Source organism: Camelus dromedarius, chromosome X, assembly GCF_036321535.1.
Source record: "Camelus dromedarius isolate mCamDro1 chromosome X, mCamDro1.pat, whole genome shotgun sequence".
Taxonomy (NCBI): domain Eukaryota; kingdom Metazoa; phylum Chordata; class Mammalia; order Artiodactyla; family Camelidae; genus Camelus; species Camelus dromedarius.
The window spans coordinates 44270041-44286268 of record NC_087472.1 but is presented as its reverse complement, the minus strand read 5'-3'; the positions used below and the strand labels follow the sequence as shown (position 1 = coordinate 44286268).

The 16228-nt window shown below is 35.5% G+C and overlaps 1 pseudogene; it reads left to right on the top strand.

The window, feature by feature from the left end:
- Positions 1-9766: 9766 nt before the first annotated feature.
- LOC105085537 (DNA excision repair protein ERCC-6-like 2) lies at positions 9767-14274 on the top strand (annotated as a pseudogene).
- The last annotated feature ends 1954 nt before the right edge of the window (positions 14275-16228 follow it).

The window sequence follows — 16228 nt, the reverse complement described above, 5'->3', positions numbered from 1 at the left end:
TGATATTTAGTTTATTTTCGTCAAAAGGATTAGGCACTCAGATTATCACAAGGGATAAATAATAAATGTCATATATAGAGGTAAAGGAAACAGCAATTTTACAGGATTGCAAAAATAATTTTATAACTACGTAACTGGAGATGAAATGCAGTTTAGACACTGAGAGTGCCCAGTCTTCTGGGGTCCAAATTATCACAATTAGTTGTTAGCATCATGAATTCATTAAGCCTTCTCCATTGTGGCAATTCCATGCCTCTTGTCTTTACTTCTCCTATACCTGTTAACAAACTGCCTCAGTCTCTACATTGGGCACCTTTTCTGCTTATATTTTTTTCATGGTTTCTTTTTATTTGTTGCTTCTGCTTATTCATAATTTGACCTCTCTATGAGTTACTTTCAGTTTGTCTTGTTGCTAGCAAATGACAGAATTTCCCCATATTGAAAACAGTATGGAGATTCCTTAAAAAACTAAAAACAGACTTACCATATGATCCAGCAATCCCACTCCTGGGCAAATATCCAGAGGGAACTCTAATTCAAAAAGACACGTGCACCCCAACGTTCATAGCAGCACTATGTACAACAGCCAAGACATGGAAACAATTTAAATGTCCATCAACAGATGACTGGATAGAGAAGCTGTCGTATATTTATACAATGGAATACTACTCAGCCAAAAAAGGAATAAAATAATGCCATTTGCAGCAATATGGATGGACCTAGAGATCATCATTTTAAGTGAAATACATCAGAAAGAGAAAGAAAAATACCATATGATATCACTAATATGTGGAATCTAAAAAAATGACACAAGTGAACTTATTTACAAAACAGAAACATACTCACAGACATAGAAAAACAAACTTATGGTTACCAGGGGGTAGAGGGTGGGGAGGAATAAATTGGGAGTTTGAGATTTGCAGATACTAACTACTACATATAAAATAGATAAACAATAAGGTCTTACTGTATAGCACAGGGAATTATATTCAGTATCTTGTAGTAACCTATAATGAAATAGAATATGCAAAGGAATATATGTATGTATATGTATGACTGAAACATTATGCTGTACACCAGAAATTGACACAGCATTGTAAGCTGAATATGCTTCAATTTAAAAAATTTTTAAAAAAGAATTCCCCCATATTTACCACCAAGTATATCACCTTTATTTTGATAGAGCTTTTTATGTTAGACATATGTACTGTAAACCTCAGAAAAGGGCTGGGTGTAGAGTAGAGTAATAATTCTCCTTTAGAACTATATAATTTCAAACAACTGAATTGTAAAAATATGCAGTAAATCTTCAATTGTTTGGAAATATAGTCTAGATGTAGCATGGTGAAACAACTTCAATGTGTAACTTAAAGAATTTAAACTAATAAAAGAAATTTTCAATAGTAATGATTTCCTATAGTCTTGATAATTTAAAGTATCCACATGTATATATGATAAATACATAACATCTGTGAATTTGAAAATTATGTGATATTTAAAAATACTAAAAATAGTTTCTTAAGATTTAAAATATTAGTATACAACAGAGTTATATTTCCCTTAAATTTTCATAAAATATCTGTTATATCCCTAATCTCCAGTCAACATTTAAGATGTATGTCTATTATTAATGCTACAATTTATTTCTTTTTTTTTACAGTATAACTTTTTTCTAACATTTTTTATTGATTTATAATCATTTTACAATGTTGTGTCAAATTCCAGTGTTCAGCACAATTTTTCAGTCATTCATGGACATATACACACTCATTGTCACATTTTTTTCTCTGTGAGTTATCATAACATTTTGTGTATATTTCCCTGTGTACAATTTATTTCTAAGAATAGCATAACCATCTCACATTAAATGAATATTTTTCAAGGTTATATGAATGTTTAGATACCATAATGTTAAGCTTCCTCCTTGTCTCAGAAACACATGAAGTGGCATTTATGACTCTTAGTAATCTGAGACTGAAATACAAGATGAAACTATATAACAATTTCTCAGTCACAGTATCCAAGTTCAAAATTGTATCTAAAAATTAGGATATCCTTTGAATGTAACACAGAATCATATCTCCAATCAAGGAATGTACTTGTTTAATAAAATTAATATCATTGCTATATTTCAATGAATATATATTCCAATAAAGGCTGAGATATTATTTTATCATCTCTAACTAACATTACTGATGATGACAAAATAAGGGGATAAAATAGGATATGGATTTTTGAAGAAAGGGAGGGAGAGAGGAAAGAAGGAAGGGAGGAAAACAGGGAAGGAAATCTATTCTCAAAGAAACAGTAATGAAAAAGAAAATGTCAGAAAATTTTGAACCAAAATAATTTAAAAATTGAATTTTTATATCAAAAGCCCATGCACAATTTTAGGAAGTAGTATTAAAGAAGGAGCACACTTAGACATGTGATGGTAAAAATTTTAAACTACAGGAAAAAAGGAAACTGCTAATCTCCCATAAAGAGAAAAAGCAGAATAACTTTGAAAGAAAGAGAATCATACTGTCACTGAATTTCCCATTTGTACAAGTGTAAGTTTATAATGTGGGAGAATATCTAAAGAATGGAAAGAAAATGATTGTAAGGCAAGAAGCCTATGCTCAGGCAGGATAGCATTTATGTAGGAAGATAAAGAGTAATATTTTCAGCTGTGCAAGTTGTATTGAACAGGATTTTCTTGGTTATAAGTGATAGAAACCCATCCAAAATAATTTATATAACTGAGAAATACAAAGATAGACTTAAAGAATAGAGTGAAAAGCTCAACATTTTTCATTAAGAATTTCAATATCTCCATATTTTGGTTCCGTTTTTGTGTCACTTATTAAGATCCACATGAACTAAATAATGGCATAGGGCCAGAGAGTTGACATACCTTTGAAATAGGACAGTAAAGGTATATTTCCGGGCTTGCCAGCTGAAAGCAAACTGCTTCTGTTCGTCTTTATTAACAGGTATGGAGAAAAAGCCTATGACAGATCAATAGCTACATATCAGGTATGAGAGGATGTATTAATCTGCTCAAGCAATGAAACCACATTTGGTATAGCAGCTGCAATTGGAATTACTATCTGGTTAAACATATGATAATCCACTGTCATTTTCCATTTCCACCTGTCTTCTCTACAGGCCAAATAGGTAAGGTGAGTGAGGGGGATATGGGGGGAATCACCAACTCTGTAGCCTCCAAGTCCTTGACGGTGACACTAGTCTCTGCAATCCCTCTACAAATGCAATTTTCCTTTTGGTTTACTATTTTTCTAGGTAGAAGCAGTTCTAGTGACTTCCAGTTGGTCTTTCACACCTTAATAACCCTCACTTCATAACTCAGGGAACCAATGTGAGAATTCTGCCAAGTGATGAGTATGTCCATTCCAATTATGCATTCTGGAACTGAATTAATCACAAGATTGGTTCAGAAACCCACTGGGCCCACCATGGGATGGACCTAAGCTAAAACCGCATTGATCACCTGACCTTCATAAGCCCTTACTCTTCTGGTGGACAATAGAGATCCGAATTCTTGGAATTAGTGTCAGTTCAGAGTCAGTATCTAGCAGTCCCTGAAAGGCCTGATTATTTTTGCCCCCATGCACAGTGACCCTGGTAAAAGGCTGGAGGTCATTTTGAGGAAGGCTGGGAGAAAGAGTAACAGTATTGGCAGTGTACCTTGATCTTTCTTCAAGGGGAACTGACCTCCCCTTCACTCAAGAAGTTACAGTCATATAAACTAGCTCAAGTTTGAGAATTAACTGATGACTCATGACTGTCTATGATTCAGGTTAGACTTTTGTTCACTTGATCTAGAATTTTTCAGTTTATACAGATCAAGTAAGAATATATCAGGCTTCCTTCTCTTTTACTTCAAGGACACCATTACCAATTAGCTAACACCATTTGTCTGCACGAGGAGAACTATTTTAATTGCTGCTTTGAATCTGCTGTCCATTATGGCAACCATGCCCACTTTCACCTTAGGAGTTGAGCGCTTCTACCTAGTCTCTGGCAACCCCAAAGCCTACTACTTCCATTGCATTTAGGTTTCCCAATTCGGTGACCACTATTCTCCCTGGAAGTTGTGGGCTACAGAGAAGAATGATCATGAAGCTCTTCAAGGATGCCAGAGCTCCCAACACAAATTTATTTTTCACAGTGGTGGTGAACTGTATGTCTTCTAAACATCCCAGAGAGGTAAATAGGTTTTAAATAACAAATCCACTCTAACATTCCAATCTCCCTAAGCCTCTGAATCCCTTCCTCTACATTAAACTAAGAGAGGTGTGACATTTTCAACTCACTGTGTGCCAGCTTTGTGTCTATGTTTTAGCCAAACAACTGAACTATTAAAGCTCATTGTAACTCCCCAAGTTACAACATTAAATGTAGTATCTCTGCCTCGTGAAACCATATCCATACATTCAGCCTTATCTAACAATATGTTCCTTCCACCATTATGTCACATCCCTAATATTCATTTTTATATATGTTCCCCAGATTTCTGTCTGTATAAATTAGAAAACTCAAGTACTTCTTTTGGAGTGTAGTACATCTCATCATGGGTCACACTTTGTATCTCACCTTTATGGATCTGCTGGGATTTAATCTAGTCATAGTCCTAGAAGCAAAGGGTAGCGGTGGCGGTGATGGGTTCTAAGGAGAATCAGCATTGTCTTGCATGGCAACTGCCTCAGATGAGACTTTTTGCACAATGTATTTTATTTATATTTACATAGTCCTCATTTTACTGTGAAAACTATAATTTAATGCCTTAAATTGGAAATGATTCCCAACTTCTGTGCAGCTGACTCGTCAGCATCAGCAATGGTTTGTCAAGAATATGTTTTAAATTAACCTATGTGAAATACTTTGAAAATACATGATAGCTATAATATTGTAAAATTCTATTGGGAAATCAGAGAGTTAATTTTTGTGTCACATATTCTTACAGATGTCACTGCATCAATTGCAGCTTGTGCTCACTGTGATAATTTATCCCCTGCTTCAAATTGTTTATATGAACACGTGGATACATTTTTTTTGTGGCAACAGGGAAACAGATGTCAAGTTTCTACAGATGGAATCTCAAGTAAGAATGGAATGAATGTGGCAGAGTTGCACACAGGCAATTGAAACTAGCAAAGAATATTATTGAATTTTGTTTTCTTAGGGTTAAAATTGATCCCTGGATCATAGAGTTTTGAAGAAACTGCATTCTTTTTTCTATTGAAAATGATATTATTTTAGTAAAATATTAAATTAGTATCAGGTATTATTTTAGTAATATACTAAATTATAGTCACTATTTGATAGAGAACTATATAATAAGCTTCTTCTGTTCAGATGTGTGACAAAATATTGAGTAGACTTGGTACTTGAGGAATCAGGTTATTGTGCTATTGTGTAAGACCTCAGCTCTTTATAATCAGTCCAATTGTGTGACTTGAATTCTTTTCATCCAGTGTATTATACAACTGAAAAGGCAGTACAGTACAGAAATTAAAAGTGTACACTTTGAAGCCAAAAGAGTCATCTAGATTTGAAGTCTATTTCTGCCACTCACTGGCTGAAAGATTTATAAAAGTTACACAACCTCTCTGCCTCAATTTTTAAATTCATAAAACGAGGATAACAATTATATCTGCCTCATAAGTATTTAAGATTAAATGAAATATACCTGAAATGCTTAGCATTTTGCTTGACAGTAGTAAGTTAATTTACCATTATTATTGGCATATAAGAGACATCTCTTTTTAGATTCAACAGATTTAAATTACCATCAGACCTACATAATATGGAGATAATTTAAAAATTATTTCAACAATTGTATTGCATCTTTAAGACACATGTGATTATGCTTCCATGGCAAATTTTATGAATACAGAGTGTATTTGTTTTTCTTTAGTTTATAGCAACTCCAATCCTTTTTTTTTTTTTTTTTTGGAGGAACTAATAAGCTTCATGTTTTTCCCAGTGTTAAATAAAAGAAATAAGTTAAAAAAAAAAAAAACATAGTTCTTGCTTTCAAGGATTCTTAATTTTGGAAGAGAAATATGATACATATACAGTGAACACTAGCTATCAATTTAAGAGTTTACCAAATGTTTGAAATGATGTTTTTCAACACAATAAAAGGATAGATTTACTTGAAAGAGAATCACCATTTTCGAGACTATTCTCTGCTACTGGAATTACATAGTTTTGAAACACACTGAAAGTTTTGGAAAATAAAAATGAATCCAACCAGTAGTGTTTTCCTTATCTCCAGGAACTGAAAGTGGCTGATAACATTTATTTTCTGGTGTGTAACATTAATGGTAACCACATATTTTCTATGTTTAAATAATGGGTCTGGAATAACCTATAGCGATTATTATTTCTAAGACAAATAAAATAAGAATTGTCTTCTAATTTTGACTGATCTGATGCAAAAGTGTAGTTCCTGATTATTTGAGGTACGTATGTAGCTGATTACGGAAAGTAATCTCTATCATAGGATACTTAACTGCTTCCACAACCACAAACATTAATATTATATGCCTCTAAAGCTTCTTAATAAAACTTTCCAAATGGAAAAAAGACATACTCTCTACCTCACTGTTATAGATCTCATTATGCATATTTTAACAACTTAAGGGCAAGTGTTTTGAAACATTACTGAACACTGTATTTTCCTTTTTTGTGCGTGACTTTAAAGTACATATATGACATATTTTATATTTTGTTAACAGGTCAATATCACATGAAAATTGTTCCTAAAGATGTTTAACCAAATGCACTGTACTATGCCAAAAGACATAGCCCTGCAAAATCTCATCTCATGTTCACACAACTGATTTAACAATAAGACTTTGTACTTTATTAAAATGTAATAAAGAATTTCCTTTTTTAAAAAAACAGCATAAAAGTTGCATGTTTATTGTCACATGGATAATAAAACACTTTATTTCAGATATATACAGTTTGCTGTACTTTTCTCTGGTCTTTCTTTAATGCCCAATCATTACATATCAGAAACAGAACTTAATTCCCTATATAGGATTGATACGTGATTAGTGTCTAAAATTTTTTCTTTTAACTTTTTTAGCATGTATAGAAACTTCACTACGTAGAAAATTCAGAGATGAGTGTAAAGAGACTGCAATTAAGTGATGGAGCAGCAAAGGCCATATGAACCATCAAAACTAACCAACAAACTTTCCCTTCTAAGACAGAGCCCCAAAGTGAAGGAACTAATGAGGTCCATATTTCAAATATTTCATGAAAATCATAGAGGGCCAATTAAAATCCTCATATGTTTGTGATAAGAATGGGTAAAGTTAGTATCAATTTGGAAAACAGTTTGACAAACAATGTGCTCAAAGGAATTTAGACATTTTCTAACATCCTCCTTAAAAATCATCCAGCTTCTGCTAAAGCTCTAAATACAAAGCTATTCTCACATTTTAAGGTATTTTTTTTAAAGTATAATACCTTCTTGACACTAAGCTATATATTAGTGGGGTTTTTTTTATTGCTATTAGTACATAACAAGAATCCTCTATCCTTGATTTTAGTCATGTGGGACCAGGAGTCAAAAAACCTAAAAAGCTCACCCAGACTTTTGCTCTAAAGAAGTATGATATAATAAATTTGTGTTGTTTTAAGCTACTAACTTACTAGTAATTTTTATGAGTGTCAGTCTGTTCAGGCTGCCATAACAAAATATTACAGATTGTGTAGCTTAAACAACAGAAATTAATTTTCTCATAGCTCTGAAGGCTGGAAAGTCCAAGATCAAAGTCCAGAGGGTTTAATTTCTTGTGAGGGCTCTTTCTGACTTGTAGACAGCTGCCTTCTCAATGTGCTCACATGGCCTCTTTGTGCCTGTGAGAGAGAGAGAGCAAGCTCTCTGGTGCCTCTTCTTACAAGGGCACTACTCCTATTGTACCAGGGCCCCACTCTTATGATCTCATTGAATCTTAATTACTTCCTTAGAAGCCCCATTTCCAAATACAGCTACATTGGGGGTTATGCTTCAACATATGAATTTGGGGGACGGACACATTCAGTACATAACAGACAGCAAAAGAACACTAACACAAGACATACAAAATTTAAAGTCATGAATATTTTTAAAGAGTTACAAATTACAAATATAATAAATGAAATGAGACATAACCACAAATCCTACAAATTTCAGTAAGATATTATGAACATTTGTAAAAAACAAAAACTTACTAAAGCTGATAAAAATATAAAGAATCTCAAAAGCCCCATATTTACTAAAAGTAATTATTTCTATTATTAAAATTTTTCTTACACAGGAAATTTCAGGTCCAGATGGTTACACTGTAAAATTATTTTGAATTTTTAAGAACAAAATTACAGTATTCATGAATAATTCTTCCACAAAATAGTAAAAGAGAGAGAACACTTATTTACTAATTTTTTTGAGGTCAAAATGTCCCAATAGCAAAACACACCAAGAAGATTTTCATAAAAGGAAAACTGTATATCTCTGCTAAGAATAGAGGTTCAAATATCTGTTACAAAGTATTATAATATTGAATACAAAATATATTAAAATAATACTAATATAAAACCACATAGGGTTTATTCAAGGAATGCCAGATAGTTTAACATTTTAAAAAATCAATAAAGGCCACCAGATTAATAGAAAAAAAACACCAAATGACATATGAAAATCTCAATAGATTTAAAAAATGCTTCTAGGAAGACAGAATAGACATACTTTTCCCTAGTTCTTTTGGTAAGTACAAACATACTACTAACATTATATGAAAAAAGTATGAGGAAACTTTAAAAAATGGAGAGTAGAAGGCAGACTGGTTGGGGATCTTAGAACCCAAAGAAAGACATGGTGGGCAGTTCTTGGATTTCTTTTTACCTCTTATATTCAAGATTTGTTGCTTAAGAAGCTGGAACTCAGAAATGCCAATAGATGCAGAAAAAAAGGCACCCTCCCCCTCCTTACTGGACGGTGCCAGAGGAGTCAGAATGTTTACATTGTCCCCCAAATAACAAAGCCCTCTCCTCATCTTTGGTGCTGGTAGACACTACCTGGGAAGCAGTAACAAGGCTTTCACAGGGAGAAATATATCAGTGGAGCCTATATGGGTAGCCAGAATACCAATCCCTACCCAGGTATAACAGGGAGACCCTTCCCCTCTTGGCCATCAATGGAGACCAGGTAAGGAAACTGGTCTACTTCCAATAGCTGTCTCTCCTACTATTCTTCCATTGGAGCAGTGCAGAGAAACCTAGCTAAAATAGAAAGTTAAAGTAAGATGATACTCAAAATATTCAGGCTTCACTTGAAAATCACACAATATAACAAGAACCAGAAAAACCTCAACTAAAATGGAAAAAGAATCAAAACATGTGAACACTGAGAAGAAACAAAGACATGTTGGAATTTTCTGACAAACGTTTTCAAGCAGTCTTCAAAAAATGTGTCAACAAGCAATTACAAATATGCTCAAAACAAATAAAAAGTTGAAAGTCTCAGGAAAGAAATAGAAGTTATAAAGAAGAACCAAGTGGTAATTTTAGAACTGCACCATACAGTAATTGAAGGAAAAAAATGTCAACCAAAAGTCTTTTATCTGGCAAAACTGTCCTTCAAAAATGAGAGGAAAATGAAGGCATTTCAGATAAACAAAAACTGAAGGAGTTTATTACCACTTGACCTATGCCACAAGAACTGCTAAAGGGAGTCTTTCAAGCTGAAATAACATGAGACGCGATGTATGAAAAAAATGAAGAAATCTGGTAAAGTTAAATACATAGAAAATTATAAAAGCTAGAGTTACGGTACTTTGATTTGTAACTCCACTTTTCATTTTCTACTTGATTTATTAGTTTGTGTTTTGGACACACAATGTATAAAAACATAATCTTATTTCATGAATAATTGAAAGGCAGTGGAGATGGAGTTATATAGTTAGAAGTAGAGTTTCGTATGTTATTGAAGTTAAGCTGCTAAAAATTAAGTTCGAGTTTTATAACTTAAAAATGTTAAATGTTATCCCCATGGTAACCGAAAAGAAAAATATCTATGGAATACACAGAAATGAGGTGGGAAGGGAATTTAAATGTTTCACTACAAAAAAAAATTAACTAACAACAAAAGACAATAATGCAGAAAATGAGGGACAAAAAAGCTATAAGGCGCATACAAAACAAGTAGCAAAATTAAATACTGATTACATTGGTAATTGCTTTGCAGGTAAATGGATTAAACTTTTCAATCAAAAGATGAAGATTGACAGAATGTATGAAAAACCATGAACCAACTCTATGCTGTATACAAAAGACTCACTTTAGATCCAAAGATGTAAATAGATTGAAAGTTAAATGATGGGGAAAAAATATTCCATGCAAATAGTGACCAAAAGAAAAATGGGTAGGGGGAGGGGGCTAAACAAATATTACACAAAGTGGAGTTTAAATCAAAAAAGGTTACAGGACAAGAGTAGACCAAGATGGCAACATAGGAGGCTCTGGAACTCCCCTCCTCCCACGGTCACAGTAAATGTACATCTATACACAGAATTGCTTCTGAAAGAAATCCTGACACAAGCTGACTGAGTGCTACACACCAGGCAAATGAGAAAATACCCACACCAAACCAGGAAAGGCAGAGGCACACTATCTCCATAAACCCCACCCCTGGCACAGTACCATACAATAGGAAGGGAACTCCAACTCCCAGCTTCTCCCTGAGGTGCAAAGGGTTTGGGTCACACATGTAGTGCCCCAACTTTTAAGACTCCCACCTGAAGGATGGGCCCCCAAAACACGTAGCTCTGAAAGCCAATGAGGAAACTCACAAGACGATAGCAATCAAAGGAGTAGATGTTAATGAGTGGCAAGTACTCACCATGGTTATCTCCCCAGGGCTCTGTGCAGAGGGAGCAAGTAGAAATTCCTTTTTCCCAATCTTTCCTTGAAAGGAGTCCTCCTGCACACTTTGAAAGTTGCTGCCTGACAGTCAGGTTTCTAATTTAGCACACATCTAGGGACTAGCTGGAAACCTCCACAGAGACCAGAGAAAGTGGCAGTCACTCTGTCATCTCCCTGCAGCACACTCCAAGTCACCAATATCTTCCTGCAAGGAGCTTGTATGCATGCCTACGCCTTGCTTTTGCACTGATGCCCGAGGGTTGAATCCCTGGATTGCCTGGCTCTGTTAGCCAACAGGGTTTCCATTCATGAGTCCTAATTATCATGAGATAATTAATCAATTATCCTCACAGAGTGCAGCACAGAGGGAGCAGGGAAAAATGACCATCCCCAGTCTTCCAGACAGAGATCTGCCTACATGCTATAAAAACTGCTGCCTGAGGGTCAGGTTTCTAATTTAGTACACATCTAGAGGCTGGCATTGTTCCTCCCCAGGGACAGAGAAAACTGGTAGATATCTCTCTCACCTTCTCCTTGTAGCCCACTCCAAGTTGCCAGTATCTCCCTGGAAGGAACTTATAAACATGGTGTCCCAATTTTTGTGGCTGCTGCCTGGGGGACTGAACCCTGGATCACCTGGCTCCAAAGCCCATGGAGCTTGGACTCATGAGTCCCTCAGGATTGTAGCAAAAAAAGAAGCATTTCTTAATGGATGCAGAAGCACTTCCCCCATGGCTATATTTTCAGGTCTAGCATAGAAGGAATAAGCAAAAATGGCCATTTCCTAGTTTCTCCCCAGAAGGGGCTAAACCATATACTTTCCGAGCTGTTACCTGAGGATCCAGCTTCAATCAGCATGTATCTAGGTGTTGAATGTGATCCTCCTCTTTGGAACACTAGTGGCTCTTGGCACACCCTCAACTACTGGTAGCCACTAAGAACAAAGAAGGTGGTTTAAACAATCAAAGTTTTGAGGGGCAACCAGGAGCTTGGAAGACTGAATGATGGGGTCCATCACCTACATGACATCACTCTGTCAAGACTGGGAGAGGTGGCTGTTTTATCTAATGCACAGAAACCAATACAGAGAGTAAAAATAAGATGAAGAAGTAGAAGAGTATGTTCCAAATAAAAGAACAAGCTAAAACTCCAGCAACAGACCTTAATGAAACTGAACTAATTATGACTTATCTGACAGAAAGTTCAAGAGAAGGGTCATAAAGTTGCTAACCAAGGTCAGGAGAATAATGCATGAAAAGGGTGAGAATTTCAGCAAAGCAAAAATATTAAAAAGCACCAAACAGAAATCACTGAATTGAAAAATTCAATGGAGAGGTTAAACAATAGACTAGATCAAGCAGAGGAAAAGATCACTGCAGTTGAAGACAGGGCAGTGGATATTAAACAACATGCTCTTGAACAATACATGTGTCAAAAATAAATCGGAAGAGAAATTTTAAAATATCTTGAGACAAATGAAAATGAAACACAATATGCCAAAAATTATGGGATGCCACCAGAGCAGTTATATGAGGGCAGTTCATTGTGATAAATGCTTACATTAAGAAAAAAGCAAGAGGTCAAATAAACTTAATTTTACACATTAGGGAACTAGGAAAAGAACAAACTAAGACCAAAGTTAACAGAAGAAAGGAAATAAAGATCAGAGTGGAAATAAATTAGAACCTAAACAGAGAAAAGAAAAGATCAGTGAAACTAAGGGTTACTTTTGAAAACATTAATAAAATAGACAAACTATTAGCTAGACTTACCAAGAAAAAAGAGAAAAAAGTCAAATAAATAAAATTATAGATGAAAGAAGAGACATTACAACTGATACCACACAAATACAAAGGCTTGTAAGAGACTGCTATAAATAATTATAGGCTAACAAAGTGTACAATCTGGAAGGAACGGATAAATTCCTAGACACATGAAACCTAACAAGGCTAAATCAAGAAGAAATAGAAAATATGAACAGATGAATCACTAGTAAGGAAACTGAATCAGTAATTAACAATTTTCCAACAAAAAGTCCAGGGTGCCATGGCTTCCCTGGTGAATTCTAACAAACATTTAAGAATTGGGAAGTTGCAGTGGGCTGGAAAGAGAGGCCAGACACTGAAAGGGAGGGTAGGGGGTTGACTTGCCTGCCTGTTGTCCTCAGTCGGTGGTAGAGCTCTAGAGAGGACTGGGTGAGCATTGCCTTGCCAGCTTCCACAGAGTCCTATGGCTCTGTTGCTGTCTTGGAAGCCACCATCTCTTCTCCCTGGACCCCCTCAGGCTCCACCTTTGCTCCCTCAGTCACGTGGGCTCAGGCTCCAGGGGGAGCCATATAAGGAAGGCAGCGGGGAGTGGTTTTGGCTGCTATCCTCCCACTGGCCTCCTCCCTACCATCCTCCCCACATCGTTGGGTATTAAATGCAACCAAGCTGCCAGGCCCCTCCCTCTGGCCAGATGGATCCTTCTATCCTGGGAAACCACCAGCAAAGACATGGCATCCAGGAAGAAAATGTCTTGTCCCTACTCCAGGAAATGAAAAACTTCGTGAAGCAAGCATAAAATCTATCACTCTGGATGAAAATGGGAAGTCGTTTGTATCGTCTTACATTCAGATGTTCAAGAAAAGAAAGTACCTCGTAAAAGACTTCTGGAAGTAAAAATCTGTTCAAGATTGCTTCAGGGATTGTATATTCGATGACGAAGACTTGGAAAAACCTTACTTCCTAGACAGAAAATTTCCATCATCTGTTGTTGCTTTTTAGTTATCTTGACTCTATTTCTTATACTATTAATAGGCATTTGATAGACCACCAGAGGGAAGGAGTTCAGTTTCTCTACGGACATTTCATCCAAATAAGAGAGCGTATTCTTGGTGATGACATGGGACTTAGAAAAACAGTACAGGTTATTTCATTTGGGGCTGCAATTTTGCATGAAAAGAGAACTCGTGAAGATACTGAAAATAAAATGCCAACGTTTTTATTGTGAAGTATGAAAAAGGAATCCCCTTCTTCTATAGCAAAAAAAAGGATGTGCTTAATAGTTGCTCCTCTTTTTGTCCTCCACAACCAGAAGGATGAATTGGACACCTGGGGATATTTCAGAGTCACTGTTTTACATGGTAATAAAATAGACAATGAACTGATTCGTGTAAAGCAGAGGAAATGTGAAATTGTTCTAACAACTTATGAAACACCGGGCTTATGTCTGGATGAACTTGACACTTTGGAACAGTCAGCTGTTATTGTAGACGAAGCTCACAGAATGAAGAATCCAAAGGCTGGAGGAACAAAAGATACAAAAGCTTTAAAATGGTCCCCTCATTGGGACCATTCTTTAGAATAACATGAAAGAATTGTAGTGTGTTATGGACTGGGCTGCGCCAGGACTTTGACGTAGTAGGATCCACTTCAAGAAGCAGTTTTCTGACACGGTCAGAGACACACAGCAAGAAAAAGAGCACTAGATACTGGCCAAAAGACCATGCAAAGGTTTGCAAAAAGATGTTTGGATGGTTTTTCAGACATAACAGGACTCTAATCAAGAATCAGTTAGTTGCCTAAGAAAGAAGACCAGATTGTGTATTGTTCTCGCAGATTTTCAGAAAGCTGTCTATCAAACAGTATTAGAAACAGAAGAGGTGACTGATATTTTAATCTCCTAAGCCTTGTACCTGCAACAGAGGCTGAAAATGGAGAAAGTTTTGTTTTAAGACCAAGCCACACATATATATATATATATATATATATATATATATATATATATATATATATATATATATAAAAATACATATATATGTGTTTTATATATATATATGTGTGTGTTTATATATATATGTATATGCATATGTTCATGTGTGACTGAAAAATTGTGCTCTACACTGGAATTTGACACAACACTGTAAAATGATTATAAATCAATAAAAAATGTTAAAAAAAAAAAAGACCAAGTCACATGGTGAAACAGTGAAAACCTTGCGTTTCAGTTACCTTGCAGTCCTTCAGAAGGTAGCTAACCACGTCACACTACTGCAGGCTGCTAGCAACTCCAAACTACAGGAGACACTTACTAAATGGATATGTGATCAGGTATTTTCCAGACTCCTAGATTCTGTGCAGAAAAGCAGAGATTCAGGCTTTGAAACACTTTCTGACTCAAAATACAGTGGAAAAATGAAGGTAAATATTATTTTCTCAGTTTGCATACATACAAGGGTGATATACTATCTATCTAGCTAGCTAGCTAGCTATATCATATGGCATGACAGGGACACCAACTAATCAGAACAGATGCCCAATCATTCAGAAGAAACAGTGGCCAAAGACGATCAGTGTAGTTGTATCAACATTTACTGGCTCACTATAAACCCTGCATACAGTAAGTTCTCAATTAAAGTAGTTACATCAAATATAATTCAGACTTTCCTTATTGATGTATTGGATCCATGCCCTCTTAAAAATGTATGCTGCTATCACATATATAATAGCTTGTCTTCAAATGTTTAAGGAGATCATCTGCCGGAAATATACATGTTAGCTCCAAATAGGGGGATGAGAATAGGCAGTAGCTCCAAATTAAAGAAGGGAACTTCTCAAAGAGTTCAAGGTAGACAAGGTCTCTATGTCTACCCTGAATTTTCTGCCGCTTGTTTTTACTTGCTGACCTAGACTGTAAGGTTGTTAATGTCATTTGTGGTGAGGGGTCATTTGCTGTATACCAGGAAACTGACCTGTGGGTGTTGCTCTTGGTGATGTATTACTGAGAAAGGGGTGTGAAGAGTAAGATTATGTTCTCCAACCATGGCCCAGGCTTCTGGGCATTGCTTGTGACAGCTGCAAGAAATGGTGACAACTTCTAGCTTCCTTGCAGCAGAATTTGTTTGTTTAAACTCTTAATTACTATTAATATTTATTCATGGATTCTAAGATTTTTAAAAACAATTCCCAACTTTTAGCCAGCAAATAAAAGTCCAGGACTAGAGGGCTTCACAGGGGAATCCTAACAAATATATAAAGAAGAGCTATCAGGCACACGCTCAACATCTCTAATCATTATAGAAATGCAAATCAAAACCACAATGAGATACCAATTCACCTCCATCAGAATGGCTTTCTTCAAAAATTCACAAATAACAAATACTGGCAAGGATGTGAAGAAAAGAGAACCTTTGTGCACTGTTGGTGGGAATGTAAATTGGTATAACCACTTTGGAAAACAGTATGGAAGTTCCCCAAAAAACTAAAAATAGAACTACTATGTTGTCCAACAATTCTGCTCTTGGGTATATATCCTAAGAAAA